Source organism: Syngnathus acus, unplaced genomic scaffold (assembly GCF_901709675.1).
Source record: "Syngnathus acus unplaced genomic scaffold, fSynAcu1.2, whole genome shotgun sequence".
Classification (NCBI taxonomy): Eukaryota; Metazoa; Chordata; class Actinopteri; order Syngnathiformes; family Syngnathidae; genus Syngnathus; species Syngnathus acus.
In genome coordinates this window covers 181,649-199,187 of record NW_023590225.1, presented here as the reverse complement: position 1 = coordinate 199,187, position 17,539 = coordinate 181,649, and the positions used below count along the sequence as shown (strand labels likewise).

Here is a 17,539-nt window from a genome sequence, read left to right as displayed (position 1 = left end):
TTTCATGATAGCCATGTTTCCATGAAACGCCAAGTCTTGGTTTTCAGGGGCGATTGTATCTATAAAATGCATTATTTTGCACTCAACCATGGCTTACGGCCATACTACCCTGAGAACGCCCGATCTCGTCCGATCTCGGAAGCTAAGCAGGGTCGGGCCTGGTTAGTACTTGGATGGGAGACCGCCTGGGAATACCAGGTGCTGTAAGCTTTTTTTTTCTTTTTTCCACTTCAATTGTTAAAGCAAATTTTGACAACACCCATTACGTATGGCATTCGGAAACTGCAAGCCGAGTTTTAACTCCGACATTGAAACTATACCCGAGTTTAAAATCTATATTGTGTGGCGTCATCCATAGCATTGTAGTTCACGTCTTTTACCGCTAGAGAGCAGACTATGTACAGTGAATAAAGAGGCTGGCTCCCTGTGAACTCAAAGCAGCAGTCTTTATCCGTAAAAAAAAAAAAAAAAAAACACATTGCACTTCCATGTAGGGTTTTTCCACTTTTCATGACATTTACTTTGATACAGCAAAATGCAGGTCGCAATGGCAAATTTGTGCTACCACATAAAAAGCTGTCAATAACTTTTCATGATAGCCATGTTTCCATGAAACGCCAAGTCTTGGTTTTCAGGGGCGATTGTATCTATAAAATGCATTATTTTGCGCTCAACCATGGCTTACGGCCATACTACCCTGAGAACGCCCGATCTCGTCCGATCTCGGAAGCTAAGCAGGGTCGGGCCTGGTTAGTACTTGGATGGGAGACCGCCTGGGAATACCAGGTGCTGTAAGCTTTTTTTTTCTTTTTCCACTTCAATTGTTAAAGCAAATTTTGACAACACCCATTACGTATGGCATTCGGAAACTGCAAGCCGAGTTTTAACTCCGACATTGAAACTATACCCGAGTTTCAAATCTATATTGTGTGGCGTCATCCATAGCATTGTAGTTCACGTCTTTTACCGCTAGAGAGCAGACTATGTACAGTGAATAAAGAGGCTGGCTCCCTGTGAACTCAAGGCAGCAGTCTTTATCCGTAAAAAACAAAAAACAAAAAACATTGCACTTCCATGTAGGGTTTTTCCACTTTTCATGACATTTACTTTGATACAGCAAAATGCAGGTCGCAATGGCAAATTTGTGCTACCACATAAAAAGCTGTCAATAACTTTTCATGATAGCCATGTTTCCATGAAACGCCAAGTCTTGGTTTTCAGGGGCGATTGTTTCTATAAAATGCATTATTTTGCGCTCAACTATGGCTTACGGCCATACTACCCTGAGAACGCCCGATCTCGTCCGATCTCGGAAGCTAAGCAGGGTCGGGCCTGGTTAGTACTTGGATGGGAGACCGCCTGGGAATACCAGGTGCTGTAAGCTTTTTTTTTTCTTTTTCCACTTCAATTGTTAAAGCAAATTTTGACAACACCCATTACGTATGGCATTCGGAAACTGCAAGCCGAGTTTTAACTCCGACATTGAAACTATACCCGAGTTTCAAATCTATATTGTGTGGCGTCATCCATAGCATTGTAGTTCACCTCTTTTACCGCTAGAGAGCAGACTATGTACAGTGAATAAAGAGGCTGGCTCCCTGTGAACTCAAAGCAGCAGTCTTTATCCGTAAAAAAAAAAAAAAAAACACATTGCACTTCCATGTAGGGTTTTTCCACTTTTCATGACATTTACTTTGATACAGCAAAATGCAGGTCGCAATGGCAAATTTGTGCTACCACATAAAAAGCTGTCAATAACTTTTCATGATAGCCATGTTTCCATGAAACGCCAAGTCTTGGTTTTCAGGGGCGATTGTATCTATAAAATGCATTATTTTGCACTCAACCATGGCTTACGGCCATACTACCCTGAGAACGCCCGATCTCGTCCGATCTCGGAAGCTAAGCAGGGTCGGGCCTGGTTAGTACTTGGATGGGAGACCGCCTGGGAATACCAGGTGCTGTAAGCTTTTTTTTTTTTTTTTTTCCACTTCAATTGTTAAAGCAAATTTTGACAACACCCATTACTATGGCATTCGGAAACTGCAAGCCGAGTTTTAACTCCGACATTGAAACTATACCCGAGTTTCAAATCTATATTGTGTGGCGTCATCCATAGCATTGTAGTTCACGTCTTTTACCGCGAGAGAGCAGACTATGTACAGTGAATAAAGAGGCTGGCTCCCTGTGAACTCAAAGCAGCAGTCTTTATCCGTAAAAAAAAAAAAAAAAAAAACACATTGCACTTCCATGTAGGGTTTTTCCACTTTTCATGACATTTACTTTGATACAGCAAAATGCAGGTCGCAATGGCAAATTTGTGCTACCACATAAAAAGCTATCAATAACTTTTCATGATAGCCATGTTTCCATGAAACGCCAAGTCTTGGTTTTCAGGGGCGATTGTTTCTATAAAATGCATGATTTTGTGATTACCCATGGCTTACGGCCATACTACCCTGAGAACGCCTGATCTCGGAAGCTAAGCAGGGTCGGGCCTGGTTAGTACTTGGATGGGAGACCGCCTGGGAATACCAGGTGCTGTAAGCTTTTTTTTTCTTTTTCCACTTCAATTGTTAAAGCAAATTTTGACAACACCCATTACGTATGGCATTCGGAAACTGCAAGCCGAGTTTTAACTCCGACATTGAAACTATACCCGAGTTTCAAATCTATATTGTGTGGCGTCATCCATAGCATTGTAGTTCACGTCTTTTACCGCTAGAGAGCAGACTATGTACAGTGAATAAAGAGGCTGGCTCCCTGTGAACTCAAAGCAGCAGTCTTTATCCGTAAAAAAAAAAAAAAAAACACATTGCACTTCCATGTAGGGTTTTTCCACTTTTCATGACATTTACTTTGATACAGCAAAATGCAGGTCGCAATGGCAAATTTGTGCTACCACATAAAAAGCTGTCAATAACTTTTCATGATAGCCATGTTTCCATGAAACGCCAAGTCTTGGTTTTCAGGGGCGATTGTATCTATAAAATGCATTATTTTGCACTCAACCATGGCTTACGGCCATACTACCCTGAGAACGCCCGATGTCGTCCGATCTCGGAAGCTAAGCAGGGTCGGGCCTGGTTAGTACTTGGATGGGAGACCGCCTGGGAATACCCGGTGCTGTAAGCCTTTTTTTTTTTTTTTTTCCACTTCAATTGTTAAAGCAAATTTTTACAACACCCATTACTATGGCATTCGGAAACTGCAAGCCGAGTTTTAACTCCGACATTGAAACTATACCCGAGTTTCAAATCTATATTGTGTGGCGTCATCCATAGCATTGTAGTTCACGTCTTTTACCGCGAGAGAGCAGACTATGTACAGTGAATAAAGAGGCTGGCTCCCTGTGAACTCAAAGCAGCAGTCTTTATCCGTAAAAAAAACAAAAAAAAAACACATTGCACTTCCATGTAGGGTTTTTCCACTTTTCATGACATTTACTTTGATACAGCAAAATGCAGGTCGCAATGGCAAATTTGTGCTACCACATAAAAAGCTATCAATAACTTTTCATGATAGCCATGTTTCCATGAAACGCCAAGTCTTGGTTTTCAGGGGCGATTGTTTCTATAAAATGCATGATTTTGTGATTACCCATGGCTTACGGCCATACTACCCTGAGAACGCCCGATCTCGTCCGATCTCGGAAGCTAAGCAGGGTCGGGCCTGGTTAGTACTTGGATGGGAGACCGCCTGGGAATACCAGGTGCTGTAAGCTTTTTTTTTCTTTTTCCACTTCAATTGTTAAAGCAAATTTTGACAACACCCATTACGTATGGCATTCGGAAACTGCAAGCCGAGTTTTAACTCCGACATTGAAACTATACCCGAGTTTCAAATCTATATTGTGTGGCGTCATCCATAGCATTGTAGTTCACCTCTTTTACCGCTAGAGAGCAGACTATGTACAGTGAATAAAGAGGCTGGCTCCCTGTGAACTCAAAGCAGCAGTCTTTATCCGTAAAAAAAAAAAAAAAAACACATTGCACTTCCATGTAGGGTTTTTCCACTTTTCATGACATTTACTTTGATACAGCAAAATGCAGGTCGCAATGGCAAATTTGTGCTACCACATAAAAAGCTGTCAATAACTTTTCATGATAGCCATGTTTCCATGAAACGCCAAGTCTTGGTTTTCAGGGGCGATTGTATCTATAAAATGCATTATTTTGCACTCAACCATGGCTTACGGCCATACTACCCTGAGAACGCCCGATCTCGTCCGAAAACCTGAGACTTGGCGTTTCATGGAAACATGGCTATCATGAAAATGGGTAATCACAAAATCATGCATTTTATAGAAACAATCGCCCCTGAAAACCAAGACTTGGCGTTTCATGGAAACATGGCTATCATGAAAAGTTATTGATAGCTTTTTATGTGGTAGCACAAATTTGCCATTGCGACCTGCATTTTGCTGTATCAAAGTAAATGTCATGAAAAGTGGAAAAACCCTACATGGAAGTGCAATGTGTTTTGTTTTTTGTTTTTTTACTGATAAAGACTGCTGCTTTGAGTTCACAGGGAGCCAGCCTCTTTATTCACTGTACATAGTCTGCTCTCTAGCGGTAAAAGACGTGAACTACAATGCTATGGATGACGCCACACAATATAGATTTGAAACTCGGGTATAGTGTCAATGTCGGAGTTAAAACTCGGCTTGCAGTTTCCGAATGCCATACGTAATGGGTGTTGTCAAAATTTGCTTTAACAATTGAAGTGGAAAAAGAAAAAAAAAGCTTACAGCACCTGGTATTCCCAGGCGGTCTCCCATCCAAGTACTAACCAGGCCCGACCCTGCTTAGCTTCCGAGATCGGACGAGATCGGGCGTTCTCAGGGTAGTATGGCCGTAAGCCATGGTTGAGTGCAAAATAATGCATTTTATAGATACAATCGCCCCTGAAAACCAAGACTTGGCGTTTCATGGAAACATGGCTATCATGAAAAGTTATTGACAGCTTTTTATGTGGTAGCACAAATTTGCCATTGCGACCTGCATTTTGCTGTATCAAAGTAAATGTCATGAAAAGTGGAAAAACCCTACATGGAAGTGCAATGTGTTTTTTTTTTTTTTTTACGGATAAAGACTGCTGCTTTGAGTTCACAGGGAGCCAGCCTCTTTATTCACTGTACATAGTCTGCTCTCTAGCGGTAAAAGAGGTGAACTACAATGCTATGGATGACGCCACACAATATAGATTTGAAACTCGGGTATAGTTTCAATGTCGGAGTTAAAACTCGGCTTGCAGTTTCCGAATGCCATACGTAATGGGTGTTGTCAAAATTTGCTTTAACAATTGAAGTGGAAAAAGAAAAAAAAAGCTTACAGCACCTGGTATTCCCAGGCGGTCTCCCATCCAAGTACTAACCAGGCCCGACCCTGCTTAGCTTCCGAGATCGGGCGTTCTCAGGGTAGTATGGCCGTAAGCCATGGGTAATCACAAAATCATGCATTTTATAGAAACAATCGCCCCTGAAAACCAAGACTTGGCGTTTCATGGAAACATGGCTATCATGAAAAGTTATTGATAGCTTTTTATGTGGTAGCACAAATTTGCCATTGCGACCTGCATTTTGCTGTATCAAAGTAAATGTCATGAAAAGTGGAAAAACCCTACATGGAAGTGCAATGTGTTTTGTTTTTTGTTTTTTTACTGATAAAGACTGCTGCTTTGAGTTCACAGGGTTAGGGTTAGGGTTAGGGGTTAGGGGTTAGGGGTTAGGGTTAGGGGTTAGGGTTAGGGTTAGGTTTGCGATCAGAGACCCCCCCCTCCGAGGAGGGGAAGGGAAGTGCACGGTCCATCCATCCAGGACCCCAACCAGCCCCCAGCTCACGGTTCTGACGGGCAAAGCGGCGGCGCCGGCCATAGTGGACCGTCGTCCACCCCTGATCCATGGCAGTGGATTCAGAAATTGCCTTTGTTATATAATTAATTAATTAATAAAGTTGTTTTTAATAAGGTTTCTATTTTGAATTAGTTTGGCCAATTGTAATGTGTGCCCTGACAACGTTTCGGCTATCTTAAGCCTTCATCAGGTCTGGCACACATGTATTAAAAGAAAAAATATTTTTTTGTTTTATGAGGTGCAACAACGTGTCTTGTTTGCAGTCCAAATTTGCACTAAAGGCTTTTTGCCTTGCAGGTTCTTTTAATTCTCAGCTTTTATTATTGGTTGAAGTTCTAAATCTTTTTTGTTTTTCGAATTTTCGTTTTAGAAATGTAACTTGTTCAAGCTTAAATTTGCGTTTTCCAATTTATTTTCATATTTAAACTAGCCATCATATTAGGACAAAACAAATCAATTAAAATTCGATCAACTTGAAATTGGTATTGAAAAAATCATGTAAACCTATTAATTTTGTTTTTTTGTTTTTTGAGGTGCAACAATGTGTCTTGCTTGCAGTCCAAATTCGCACTAAAGGCTTTTTGCCTTACGGGTTCTTTTTATATCCTCAGCTTGGTTGAAGTTTTAAACCTTTTTTGTTTTTTGAATTTTCATTTTCGAAATGTAACTTGTTTAAGCATAAATTTGCGTTTTCCAATTAACTTTCATATTTAAACTAGCCATCATATTAGGTTCAAACAAAACAAATAAAATCCGGTCAGCTTGAAATTGGTATTGTAAAAACATATAAACATACTAATTTAGTTTTTTTGTTTTATATGTTTTTAGTTTTTGTTTTCCCAAGTGGGCGTGGTCCAGGATCCAAGATTGCGGTTCCAACTGCAGGTAAGTAGTGCATAGGTAGGTGGATGATATATGTATATTTGGGTTTTTGCAAATCCGTAATTATGTTAATGAGAACATTTGGAGACTTTTGTCTTATTCTTTTTCACTCAGTTTTTTTAGGTGGGCGTGGTCCGGGGACCAGACGCGTGGTTCCAATTGGAGGTAAGTATCCAGGTAGGTATCAGATATATGGGTCCGAATTAATTAATACCAATTTGTCCTAATTATGAAAATTGTTCCACTGTTTGGAAGTTCTGTTCCTGGTGGGACGTAAATAGGGACTGGGATTGGGGAAAGGGTTAGGGTTGGGGGTAGGGTTAGGGTTGGGGGTAGGGTTAGGGTTGGGGGCAGGGTTAGGGTTGGGGGCAGGGGACAAAGCCCGATTCCCTTGTGCAGACACCCCTCTTGGGCGGTCCTGGTGGGGAGGGAAGCAGCTGGGCTTACTGGCCACCACTGTGATCTTCCTCTGCGGGCCTAGGGACACCGTTAATTTTTGGCTTTGAATCTCAGCCGCCCCCCCTGGCTCCGGATCCTGGGGCCTCTTTTTGGCAACAGGTGTGAGAGGGTTAGGGTTAGGGTTAGGTTTTTAAGGTTATCTCGCTACACATTCCCCAAAGGGTCCGCCGACCCAGTTGGTTAGATAGAAGGCAGCGGAGGGCACAGGCCGACGCATGTCTCCGTCAGTAAACCTCACCGTACCAGAGTCGCATAAATTTTGGAGTGGGTACGAAGGCCGGCGAAGCGAGACTGCACCTCAACCAGAACCTCCCCCGAGTAGCTGAGGCGCTACCCAGGTCTTCGGCCAGCAAGATGGAAAAAAAGTTGAGAGAGAAAATTGAGAGAAACTCACCTACCCTTCCAACCTTGGATTACATTATGCCTATTCACTTTGCATTATTCTTGACCTAATGTTTTGTTTTTATATTTAACCAACTGTTTTCCTTAGAGATTAAGGTTAGGGTTAGGGGTCAGGGGTCAAAGGTTAAGGTTAGGGTTAGGGTTAGGGTTAGAATTAGGGGTTAAGGTTAGGGGTCAGGGGTTAGGGTTAGTATGGTTAGTAGGGCTAGGGCTAAGGATTAGGGGTTATGGGTCAAGGCTAGGGTTAGAGGTCAGGGGTTAGGGTTAGAGGTCATTCTCTTTCTCTTCTTTTTTCGACCACCCTTGTATTAATTGTGTCCATTAACCCTTAGTTGTGTTTGAACTAATATATTTTTTTTCCATAAATCTATTTTTGTTAAAAAAACTGTTTTGTTTAGAAAGGGTCATTGTTGTAGGTAATTTGGATGTCAAAATTTTGTAGACACCTCATCAGTAGTGGACCTTGGGGTCTTAGAGTGTTTCGGCCATTATCACCAGACACCCTCGCCCAAGGGAGGCCCCGCCGGGGTCGATCAAGCCCCGGAGCGTGTCTACTTCGTCAATTGAAATTCCAGTAGCTTGTCCAGTCAACTCTCCAGCTTTAACGCAGACAGAGTAGATCAATTGGTCAGTCTTCTAGTCCTTTTGTTGTACCGATTTGTTCAACTATTAACTGTACATGAACCACCTTTGTATTCCATTTAATGTTGTTTTCCTCTTAATGTTGTTTTGCTTCATTTCAGTTTTATTGGGGGACCACCTTTATTATTATAAATGCAAATTGGACTCTATGTGGCCTACCTGTGCTAATGACCTTTAAGGTATTATTTCCACTCTTAATACATTTTATGTCATCAAAGAAGTTTCTCTCAAAGAATCGGAGTAACCTTACATATTACCTGGAAAGAAGGTCTTCCCCAGTGCCACTCTCCTGCGTCACAGCGCCACCGTTGAACGTCCCCCTCAAGAGCCTTGGCGAATCATCGTGGCGGCTCTCGTCCTCCAATCACGCCCCCCCATTCAACTGATAAGCACTAAAAAATTCGGCTATAACCCATTGGCACTCTTTAATTGTGTTAGTCGTAAAACATTCAGATGTAAATTCAATTCATAGTTTTTTATTAAAAATTCAATTCATATTTTTTATTAAATCAAATCGTACATTTAGAAATACAAATCAACGTAAATCGCGATACTCCTAGGTACCAACCCCCCAGAAGTACTCGTAAACTCCTGTCAGTTACTCCGGCAGCTTCTGTAATCCCCCTATCTTCCACAACATCATCTCTCCCAAACAACGATCAAAATGGAATAAAATGTCCACAAATCCCCTGGTATTATTAAAGTATTTTACCCGATTCCATTCATCCGTAAAATTAATTTATAACATTAATAAGATCGTATATTTGTAACGAAATAGCTGTAGGCGTATCGTAGCTAATGTTATGAGCATTAGCAATGCGGAAGCACCCATAAGCCCCAGCCCCAAAACAATGGCGCCGCCCATAGACACTAATCATACCTAAGTCCTTTCGTAAATCAATAACGAACAAATAATTTTTGTTTTAACCTCCTGAGCCCGTTCCTGTATTGACACCCGGTCCCATTCGGCCGTAAATTCAACATATATCACCGAACTAGTCACCTATTTGGAGCGATATCGTCCTACGCGTACCGCAGCTAGCGAGCATTAGCAACTAAGAAATACCCATAAGCCCTTGCCAAAGTCATGGCGGCCCCCGATAACACATAATATTCTTAAAATTACTCCTCCCGGTGAAAATAATAGAATACATTTAGATTGGTATTGTTTATTTGCACTACCCGGTCACTTTTGTCCGTTAAAAACACTCACTCACCTTAATCCAACTCCGTATGTGGAATCAATAGTCTCGTAAACAAGGCAGCTAGTAAACATTAGCCAAACCGGAAGTAGCCCCCACCTTTTTTTTTCGCCGTACGTCAGAGCAATCCTCCGCCAGCAATCATGCCAACCAAAGCATTCGTTCCAAAATTCGATTAGAATCAAACTTATTGAAAAACCTCTTAATACTATTTAATAGTGTTTTCCAACTTACTCGTTTCTAAATTCAAAGGATAATATTAAGTCCATAATATTCACGTCTAACTGAGGTCCGTTGGTACCAACGCGATTTAATGTGTCAAGGGCGCCCTCCAGTGTCCCATCACGTCCAATGTTTTCTTTTATGCGTTTGAAGAAAAATTCTTCTTTTTTCTTTTAGGGCCTGCTTTAAAATAAAAAAATGTGATTCGATTATAGTTTCGCCTTTTCGTTTTGTAATTTAATTAAATTAAATCGTAAATTTTTAGATATTTGGTTGGATTTAAAATTCATTCTGGAATCTAGATTTGGTCAAGTTTAGGATTTAGTTTGCAATTTGGTTAAGGGTTAGGATTTGACTCAGGGTAAGGAATTGATTTCAGAATTTGGTTCAGGTTCAAGACTAGAATCTGGTTGAATTTAGGACTTGAAGTTTGTGTTGCAGTGTCCCGTGCTTGGACCGATGCTGTCTCCACTAGTAGCCGTTGCGGTGGATCTTCTCCCCCCCTTTTTTTTGGTGCTTCAGAAGAATTATGACCAGGTTCTCGGTACCTTCTTCTTCTTTCTTCAAGGAGTTCCCGCAGCACATTTACCATTGGCCCTTCGCACGTCGTCGAGCTTTCATCCTAAGTAGGTGAATGCATTCCTTCACCTGCCGTTGTGATGGATCTTCTCTCCCTCTTCGTGCTTCAGAAAAATTAGGACCAGGTTCTTGGTATCTTCTTCTTCTTTCTTCAAGGAGCTCCAGCAGCACATCTACCGCTGTTTGCACTCCCCGCGTCGTCGAGTTTTCTTCCTGAGTGGGTGAATGCCTTCCTTCACCTGCTGGTAAGTTTTGTGGGTTTCTCTCAGTTCCTCCGTGTGGCCTCTCCCCGTTCCAATGAGTGGTGGCTAAGCTATTTCTTCTACCTCACCTTCGTCTTCATCTTCTTAACTCACCATTGGCGTCTCTCCCGTCTCCTCTCAGGCCGCAATGGAAAAGGCCCTGCAAATCCGTGCTCTTGATTCATCCTCCGAAGTGAGGGAACCTATCCTTCTTCTCAGGGCTTGCTCCCCTCGCTCCTAGTGGTCCTGTAGAGTCTATGTTCAGGTAGATTGCAAGCATTCCACTGCCTTATGTAGAGGTTGAAGATGGCCCTAACCAGGTTGGAAAAGTTGCCTCTCTGCGCCCTTTTTATTCTAGCCAATAGCGAGAAAGTGAGAATTAGAGAAATATAAAAGAGAGAGAGACCACGGAAAGGCAATGGGAAATGAGGCCATCTCTACCAAAACCCAACCCGTGGTCCTCTCCCTCTCCGACCCTTGACAGAAGGGGAGGAGGGACGGGAGGGAGAAGTTATTTAACAAGAAAGTAAGCGTTAGAGAAAAATAAAGAAAAGGAGAGTCCACGGACAGGTACTGGGAAATGTGACTGCATCTCGACCAAAAACCCGACACGTGGTGGCGTCCCTCTTCTACCCTTGAGAGGAGGGGAGGAGGGACGAGAGGGTGAAAATATCAGGGAAACGGGAAAATTAGAAAAGTATGCGACCCGATAATTTGGCTTAAGGTAATACTCGGGTGTCCGAAGGGCACTGGCTGGTTAGGTATTTTGAGTTTGTCTCGCTAAACCTTCCCCAAAGGGTCCGCCGACCCTGTCGGTTAGATAGAAGGCAACGGAAGGCACGGGCCTACGCATGTCCCCGCAGTAAACCCGCCGTACCAGGTCACATAAAATCTGGATTGGGTACGAAGGACGGCGAAGTGTGACTGCACCTCTGCCAGAACCTCCCCCGAGTAGCTGAGGCGCTACCCAGGTCTTCGGCCAGCAAGATGGAAAAAAAAGTTGAGAGAGAAAAAATTGAGAGAAACTCACCTACCCTTCCAACCTTGGATTACATTATGCCTATTCACTTTGCATTATTCTTGACCTAATGTTTTGTTTTTATATTCAATCAACTGTTTTCCTTAGAGATTAAGGTTAGGTTTAGGGTAAGGGTCAGGGGTTAGGGGTTAGGGTCAGGGGTTAGGGTTAGTAGGATCAGGGCTAGGGGTCAAGGGTTAGGATTTAGGGGTTAGGGTTAGGGGTTAGAATTAGGGGTTAAGGTTAGGGGTCAGGGGTTAGGGTTAGTATGGTTAGTAGGGCTAGGGCTAAGGATTAGGGGTTATGGGTCAAGGCTAGGGTTAGAGGTCAGGGGTTAGGGTTAGAGGTCATTCTCTTTCTCTTCTTTTTTCGACCACCCTTGTATTAATTGTGTCCATTAACCCTTAGTTGTGTTTGAACTAATATATTTTTTTTCCATAAATCTATTTTTGTTAAAAAAACTGTTTTGTTTAGAAAGGGTCATTGTTGTAGGTAATTTGGATGTCAAAATTTTGTAGACACCTCATCAGTAGTGGACCTTGGGGTCTTAGAGTGTTTCGGCCATTATCACCAGACACCCTCGCCCAAGGGAGGCCCCGCCGGGGTCGATCAAGCCCCGGAGCGTGTCTACTTCGTCAATTGAAATTCCAGTAGCTTGTCCAGTCAACTCTCCAGCTTTAACGCAGACAGAGTAGATCAATTGGTCAGTCTTCTAGTCCTTTTGTTGTACCGATTTGTTCAACTATTAACTGTACATGAACCACCTTTGTATTCCATTTAATGTTGTTTTCCTCTTAATGTTGTTTTGCTTCATTTCAGTTTTATTGGGGGACCACCTTTATTATTATAAATGCAAATTGGACTCTATGTGGCCTACCTGTGCTAATGACCTTTAAGGTATTATTTCCACTCTTAATACATTTTATGTCATCAAAGAAGTTTCTCTCAAAGAATCGGAGTAACCTTACATATTACCTGGAAAGAAGGTCTTCCCCAGTGCCACTCTCCTGCGTCACAGCGCCACCGTTGAACGTCCCCCTCAAGAGCCTTGGCGAATCATCGTGGCGGCTCTCGTCCTCCAATCACGCCCCCCCATTCAACTGATAAGCACTAAAAAATTCGGCTATAACCCATTGGCACTCTTTAATTGTGTTAGTCGTAAAACATTCAGATGTAAATTCAATTCATAGTTTTTTATTAAAAATTCAATTCATATTTTTTATTAAATCAAATCGTACATTTAGAAATACAAATCAACGTAAATCGCGATACTCCTAGGTACCAACCCCCCAGAAGTACTCGTAAACTCCTGTCAGTTACTCCGGCAGCTTCTGTAATCCCCCTATCTTCCACAACATCATCTCTCCCAAACAACGATCAAAATGGAATAAAATGTCCACAAATCCCCTGGTATTATTAAAGTATTTTACCCGATTCCATTCATCCGTAAAATTAATTTATAACATTAATAAGATCGTATATTTGTAACGAAATAGCTGTAGGCGTATCGTAGCTAATGTTATGAGCATTAGCAATGCGGAAGCACCCATAAGCCCCAGCCCCAAAACAATGGCGCCGCCCATAGACACTAATCATACCTAAGTCCTTTCGTAAATCAATAACGAACAAATAATTTTTGTTTTAACCTCCTGAGCCCGTTCCTGTATTGACACCCGGTCCCATTCGGCCGTAAATTCAACATATATCACCGAACTAGTCACCTATTTGGAGCGATATCGTCCTACGCGTACCGCAGCTAGCGAGCATTAGCAACTAAGAAATACCCATAAGCCCTTGCCAAAGTCATGGCGGCCCCCGATAACACATAATATTCTTAAAATTACTCCTCCCGGTGAAAATAATAGAATACATTTAGATTGGTATTGTTTATTTGCACTACCCGGTCACTTTTGTCCGTTAAAAACACTCACTCACCTTAATCCAACTCCGTATGTGGAATCAATAGTCTCGTAAACAAGGCAGCTAGTAAACATTAGCCAAACCGGAAGTAGCCCCCACCTTTTTTTTCCCCGTACGTCAGAGCAATCCTCCGCCAGCAATCATGCCAACCAAAGCATTCGTTCCAAAATTCGATTAGAATCAAACTTATTGAAAAACCTCTTAATACTATTTAATAGTGTTTTCCAACTTACTCGTTTCTAAATTCAAAGGATAATATTAAGTCCATAATATTCACGTCTAACTGAGGTCCGTTGGTACCAACGCGATTTAATGTGTCAAGGGCGCCCTCCAGTGTCCCATCACGTCCAATGTTTTCTTTTATGCGTTTGAAGAAAAATTCTTCTTTTTTCTTTTAGGGCCTGCTTTAAAATAAAAAAATGTGATTCGATTATAGTTTCGCCTTTTCGTTTTGTAATTTAATTAAATTAAATCGTAAATTTTTAGATATTTGGTTGGATTTAAAATTCATTCTGGAATCTAGATTTGGTCAAGTTTAGGATTTAGTTTGCAATTTGGTTAAGGGTTAGGATTTGACTCAGGGTAAGGAATTGATTTCAGAATTTGGTTCAGGTTCAAGACTAGAATCTGGTTGAATTTAGGACTTGAAGTTTGTGTTGCAGTGTCCCGTGCTTGGACCGATGCTGTCTCCACTAGTAGCCGTTGCGGTGGATCTTCTCCCCCCCTTTTTTTTGGTGCTTCAGAAGAATTATGACCAGGTTCTCGGTACCTTCTTCTTCTTTCTTCAAGGAGTTCCCGCAGCACATTTACCATTGGCCCTTCGCACGTCGTCGAGCTTTCATCCTAAGTAGGTGAATGCATTCCTTCACCTGCCGTTGTGATGGATCTTCTCTCCCTCTTCGTGCTTCAGAAAAATTAGGACCAGGTTCTTGGTATCTTCTTCTTCTTTCTTCAAGGAGCTCCAGCAGCACATCTACCGCTGTTTGCACTCCCCGCGTCGTCGAGTTTTCTTCCTGAGTGGGTGAATGCCTTCCTTCACCTGCTGGTAAGTTTTGTGGGTTTCTCTCAGTTCCTCCGTGTGGCCTCTCCCCGTTCCAATGAGTGGTGGCTAAGCTATTTCTTCTACCTCACCTTCGTCTTCATCTTCTTAACTCACCATTGGCGTCTCTCCCGTCTCCTCTCAGGCCGCAATGGAAAAGGCCCTGCAAATCCGTGCTCTTGATTCATCCTCCGAAGTGAGGGAACCTATCCTTCTTCTCAGGGCTTGCTCCCCTCGCTCCTAGTGGTCCTGTAGAGTCTATGTTCAGGTAGATTGCAAGCATTCCACTGCCTTATGTAGAGGTTGAAGATGGCCCTAACCAGGTTGGAAAAGTTGCCTCTCTGCGCCCTTTTTATTCTAGCCAATAGCGAGAAAGTGAGAATTAGAGAAATATAAAAGAGAGAGACCACGGAAAGGCAATGGGAAATGAGGCCATCTCTACCAAAACCCAACCCGTGGTCCTCTCCCTCTCCGACCCTTGACAGAAGGGGAGGAGGGACGGGAGGGAGAAGTTATTTAACAAGAAAGTAAGCGTTAGAGAAAAATAAAGAAAAGGAGAGTCCACGGACAGGTACTGGGAAATGTGACTGCATCTCGACCAAAAACCCGACACGTGGTGGCGTCCCTCTTCTACCCTTGAGAGGAGGGGAGGAGGGACGAGAGGGTGAAAATATCAGGGAAACGGGAAAATTAGAAAAGTATGCGACCCGATAATTTGGCTTAAGGTAATACTCGGGTGTCCGAAGGGCACTGGCTGGTTAGGTATTTTGAGTTTGTCTCGCTAAACCTTCCCCAAAGGGTCCGCCGACCCTGTCGGTTAGATAGAAGGCAACGGAAGGCACGGGCCTACGCATGTCCCCGCAGTAAACCCGCCGTACCAGGTCACATAAAATCTGGATTGGGTACGAAGGACGGCGAAGTGTGACTGCACCTCTGCCAGAACCTCCCCCGAGTAGCTGAGGCGCTACCCAGGTCTTCGGCCAGCAAGATGGAAAAAAAAGTTGAGAGAGAAAAAATTGAGAGAAACTCACCTACCCTTCCAACCTTGGATTACATTATGCCTATTCACTTTGCATTATTCTTGACCTAATGTTTTGTTTTTATATTCAATCAACTGTTTTCCTTAGAGATTAAGGTTAGGTTTAGGGTAAGGGTCAGGGGTTAGGGGTTAGGGTCAGGGGTTAGGGTTAGTAGGATCAGGGCTAGGGGTCAAGGGTTAGGATTTAGGGGTTAGGGTTAGGGGTTAGAATTAGGGGTTAAGGTTAGGGGTCAGGGGTTAGGGTTAGTATGGTTAGTAGGGCTAGGGCTAAGGATTAGGGGTTATGGGTCAAGGCTAGGGTTAGAGGTCAGGGGTTAGGGTTAGAGGTCATTCTCTTTCTCTTCTTTTTTCGACCACCCTTGTATTAATTGTGTCCATTAACCCTTAATTGTGTTTGAACTAATATATTTTTTTTCTAAATCTATTTTTGTTAAAAAAATTGTTTTGTTTAGAAAGGGTCATTGTTGTAGGTAATTTGGATGTCAAAATTTTGTAGACACCTCATCAGTAGTGGACCTTGGGGTCTTAGAGTGTTTCGGCCATTATCACCAGACACCCTCGCCCAAGGGAGGCCCCGCCGGGGTCGATCAAGCCCCGGAGCGTGTCTACTTCGTCAATTGAAATTCCAGTAGCTTGTCCAGTCAACTCTCCAGCTTTAACGCAGACAGAGTAGATCAATTGGTCAGTCTTCTAGTCCTTTTGTTGTACCGATTTGTTCAACTATTAACTGTACATGAACCACCTTTGTATTCCATTTAATGTTGTTTTCCTCTTAATGTTGTTTTGCTTCATTTCAGTTTTATTGGGGGACCACCTTTATTATTATAAATGCAAATTGGACTCTATGTGGCCTACCTGTGCTAATGACCTTTAAGGTATTATTTCCACTCTTAATACATTTTATGTCATCAAAGAAGTTTCTCTCAAAGAATCGGAGTAACCTTACATATTACCTGGAAAGAAGGTCTTCCCCAGTGCCACTCTCCTGCGTCACAGCGCCACCGTTGAACGTCCCCCTCAAGAGCCTTGGCGAATCATCGTGGCGGCTCTCGTCCTCCAATCACGCCCCCCCATTCAACTGATAAGCACTAAAAAATTCGGCTATAACCCATTGGCACTCTTTAATTGTGTTAGTCGTAAAACATTCAGATGTAAATTCAATTCATAGTTTTTTATTAAAAATTCAATTCATATTTTTTATTAAATCATATCGTACATTTAGAAATACAAATCAACGTAAATCGCGATACTCCTAGGTACCAACCCCCCAGAAGTACTCGTAAACTCCTGTCAGTTACTCCGGCAGCTTCTGTAATCCCCCTATCTTCCACAACATCATCTCTCCCAAACAACGATCAAAATGGAATAAAATGTCCACAAATCCCCTGGTATTATTAAAGTATTTTACCCGATTCCATTCATCCGTAAAATTAATTTATAACATTAATAAGATCGTATATTTGTAACGAAATAGCTGTAGGCGTATCGTAGCTAATGTTATGAGCATTAGCAATGCGGAAGCACCCATAAGCCCCAGCCCCAAAACAATGGCGCCGCCCATAGACACTAATCATACCTAAGTCCTTTCGTAAATCAATAACGAACAAATAATTTTTGTTTTAACCTCCTGAGCCCGTTCCTGTATTGACACCCGGTCCCATTCGGCCGTAAATTCAACATATATCACCGAACTAGTCACCTATTTGGAGCGATATCGTCCTACGCGTACCGCAGCTAGCGAGCATTAGCAACTAAGAAATACCCATAAGCCCTTGCCAAAGTCATGGCGGCCCCCGATAACACATAATATTCTTAAAATTACTCCTCCCGGTGAAAATAATAGAATACATTTAGATTGGTATTGTTTATTTGCACTACCCGGTCACTTTTGTCCGTTAAAAACACTCACTCACCTTAATCCAACTCCGTATGTGGAATCAATAGTCTCGTAAACAAGGCAGCTAGTAAACATTAGCCAAACCGGAAGTAGCCCCCACCTTTTTTTTCGCCGTACGTCAGAGCAATCCTCCGCCAGCAAT

General features: G+C 42.5%; 7 non-coding genes and 2 pseudogenes across 7 annotated transcripts; 7 read left to right on the top strand and 2 right to left on the bottom strand.

Annotated features, from left to right (window-relative positions):
• Positions 1–91: 91 nt before the first annotated feature.
• Positions 92–210, top strand: LOC119118931. The gene has a single exon (XR_005097010.1). It is a non-coding gene; the product is annotated as a 5S ribosomal RNA (ribosomal RNA).
• A 469-nt stretch (positions 211–679) lies between these two features.
• On the top strand, positions 680–798 carry LOC119118962. Its single transcript, XR_005097030.1, has one exon. It is a non-coding gene; the product is annotated as a 5S ribosomal RNA (ribosomal RNA).
• Positions 799–1,265: 467 nt separating this feature from the next.
• On the top strand, positions 1,266–1,384 carry LOC119118961. The gene has a single exon (XR_005097029.1). It is a non-coding gene; the product is annotated as a 5S ribosomal RNA (ribosomal RNA).
• A 467-nt stretch (positions 1,385–1,851) lies between these two features.
• Positions 1,852–1,970, top strand: LOC119118953. The gene has a single exon (XR_005097028.1). It is a non-coding gene; the product is annotated as a 5S ribosomal RNA (ribosomal RNA).
• A 471-nt stretch (positions 1,971–2,441) lies between these two features.
• On the top strand, positions 2,442–2,550 carry LOC119118960 (annotated as a pseudogene).
• Positions 2,551–3,016: 466 nt separating this feature from the next.
• LOC119118947 lies at positions 3,017–3,135 on the top strand. Its single transcript, XR_005097025.1, has one exon. It is a non-coding gene; the product is annotated as a 5S ribosomal RNA (ribosomal RNA).
• A 470-nt stretch (positions 3,136–3,605) lies between these two features.
• LOC119118942 lies at positions 3,606–3,724 on the top strand. Its single transcript, XR_005097020.1, has one exon. It is a non-coding gene; the product is annotated as a 5S ribosomal RNA (ribosomal RNA).
• Positions 3,725–4,743: 1,019 nt separating this feature from the next.
• Positions 4,744–4,862, bottom strand: LOC119118930. The gene has a single exon (XR_005097009.1). It is a non-coding gene; the product is annotated as a 5S ribosomal RNA (ribosomal RNA).
• Positions 4,863–5,327: 465 nt separating this feature from the next.
• LOC119118950 lies at positions 5,328–5,436 on the bottom strand (annotated as a pseudogene).
• Positions 5,437–17,539: the final 12,103 nt, after the last annotated feature.